General features: G+C 43.4%; 1 protein-coding gene across 1 annotated transcript in view; it reads right to left on the reverse strand.

Annotated features, from left to right (window-relative positions):
• Reep5 (receptor accessory protein 5) overlaps window positions 1–2,451 on the reverse strand; it is a 24,709-nt gene that overhangs the window by 3,821 nt on the left and 18,437 nt on the right. The window lies entirely within an intron of this gene.

Raw genomic sequence — 2,451 nt, forward strand, 5'->3', positions numbered from 1 at the left:
CTGGGACCACACTCACGGTCCCACCACTCTGACATCTCCACTGCATCTCCAGATTTTCTGAGGGCTAACTGGAGGCTTTTCTTAGACGGAGAAAAACCACAACCACTAATGAAGCAGCATGAGAAACACAAAGAGACTGTCTCAAAAGAGAAGGAAGAGGAAAAGAAGGGGCTGGGGATATAGCTCAGGTGCTACAGTGCAAGCCTGGCACAGTCAAAACCTTAGTTCAATTCCAAGCACTGCAAAACCTAGACATGGTGGTATCAGTCCAAAATTCCAGCACTCCACATGGGCAGAGCCAGAGAATGAGATGTTCAAGGCATCCTCAGCTACACAGGGAAGTTAATGCTAACTTCCTGGGATATGTGAGACCATGTCTAAAAGAAATAAATAGAAAAATGAAACAAATAAGAATGGGTGATAGAATTACTGGAAAATAAGGGATATATGAGTAGGTCATAATAAAACCCATCATGCTTTAAAATTTGTGTATTGCATACGATTTGAAACACAGTGTGGAGGGCAAAGGTCAGCATTCAGGAATCAGTTCCCTCCCTCTACGGTGGGTCTGTGAGTCAAGTTCAGGCTGTCAGGCCTGCACAGCACTGTAAGCCACTGCACCATCTTATCAGCTGAAATCCTTTCTCCTAACATGAGTACCTGCTAATAAAAACCAGTACATGGAGGCGAAAGGGCTTGCTGCACAATGTGAAAGCCTGAGTGTAGATCCCCAGCACCACGTAAAAGGCTGGTGCGCGTGTGCATGCGTGCGTGCGTGAGTGTCTGTGTGTGTGAACAAAGGCAGGTGAGCACACACCCTACACACAGATGCACACACAATCAGCAGCAAGCTGAGGACCACTTCTAACATACAAGTTTGAGGTCAGTGTGGAATATCCTTTTCCACTGTGAATATATGTCACTGTGACTGGTTTACTAAAGAAGCTGACTGGCCAATAGCTGGGCAAGAGAGACTGGGTGGCAGAGCCAGACTGAGAGAATTCTGGGAAGAAGAAGGGCAGAGTCAGAAGAGTCACCAGGAGATGTAGAGGAAGCAAGACCTACTGGAGGAGAGGTAAAGCCACAAGCTAAGTGGCAAGACATAGATTAAGCAAAATGGGTTAATTTAAGTTATAAGAGCTATTTAGTAATAAGTCTGAGCTATTGGCTGGGCATTTATAATTAATAATGAGTCTCCATGTTGGTTATTTGAGAACTGGTAGACAGGAAAGAAAAGTCTGTCTACCCAACGTGGGGCAATGTAGATCCACATAAAACCTGATAAAGCTTTTTTTTTTTTCTTTTAAAAAAAAGGATTCTGACTAGGATCTATTCCTGGTGCATGAGCTAGCTTGTTGGAGCCCACTCCCTATGGTGGGATGCCATGCTAAGCCTGAATGCAGGGGGAGGGGGGCTTGGTCCTGCCAGAACTTAAATGGGCCAGACTTTGTTGACTCCCCATGGGAGCCCTTACTCATAGGGAGGAGTGAATGGGGGGGCAGGCTACGGGGGAGGTAAGGGGAAGCAGGAGGAGTGAGAGGGAGGGAGGGAGGGAGAACTGTGGTTGGAATGTAAAATGAAATTTAAAAATAAACTTTAAAAAGGATTCTAAACACACAAAAATTGAGTTAAGTGTGGCTTCTCAGTAACTGCCTTTTCTCAGTAGGTTCTCTTTGCTAGTGGCAAGTAGAGGCAAGGCTGCTTTAAGAGATGGCTTCCTGGCTCACTGCTAGCAGCAAACACAGGCAAGGCTCTTGGAAGAGGCCCTGCTACTGAACACTTAAGTGGGTTTATAAGCAAGAAGGCAGTGAGCTACTTGGTGGAAGTGTGGACCCAACAGTTTCCCAGAGCTGGGGTGGTGAACGTGGCTCCTGCTGATACCTCCACCATGAAGCTAAGCTCTCAAGAAACCAGTGGGGGGGCAGCCTCCAATGCCCTGTGCTAAGCTGATCCATGTCATTGATTAACAAAGGAGTTTAAGATTTGCCTTATGCGATCAAAAATCAATACAGATGCTCAGTATAAACAGACCCAGACAGAAAAAAGTCTCTGAACAGGTTATAGTATGTTTTTATATATGTGTGTGTGTATGCTTCAGAAAGAAAAGAAAAAAATATATATAGTCATAGGTTTAAAAAATAATAATAAAGTCCTTAAAAAGGAATAAAGTAATATAAAAGCCACATAAAGATAAAAAATATACAGAACCTGAATACTGTATGTTATTGTGTTGTCTTTGGATCTTTTGGCTGCTGAGGGAGAAATAGCAACCGCTAAGACACACTGGGTTATGAAAACTGCTGGATTAAACCAACCTATATATTTTAAAAATGTCTTGACTTCAAAATGGAAGTCAAAAGATATGTTACCGTGTGGAAGACGTTATGCTTTTATTTCCACAGAAAACGAAAGGCTGTGAATTCATTCTAAGTTAAAGATGATCAGGTTTGC

The sequence above is a fragment of the Microtus ochrogaster genome, chromosome 18, assembly GCF_000317375.1.
Source record: "Microtus ochrogaster isolate Prairie Vole_2 chromosome 18, MicOch1.0, whole genome shotgun sequence".
Taxonomy (NCBI): domain Eukaryota; kingdom Metazoa; phylum Chordata; class Mammalia; order Rodentia; family Cricetidae; genus Microtus; species Microtus ochrogaster.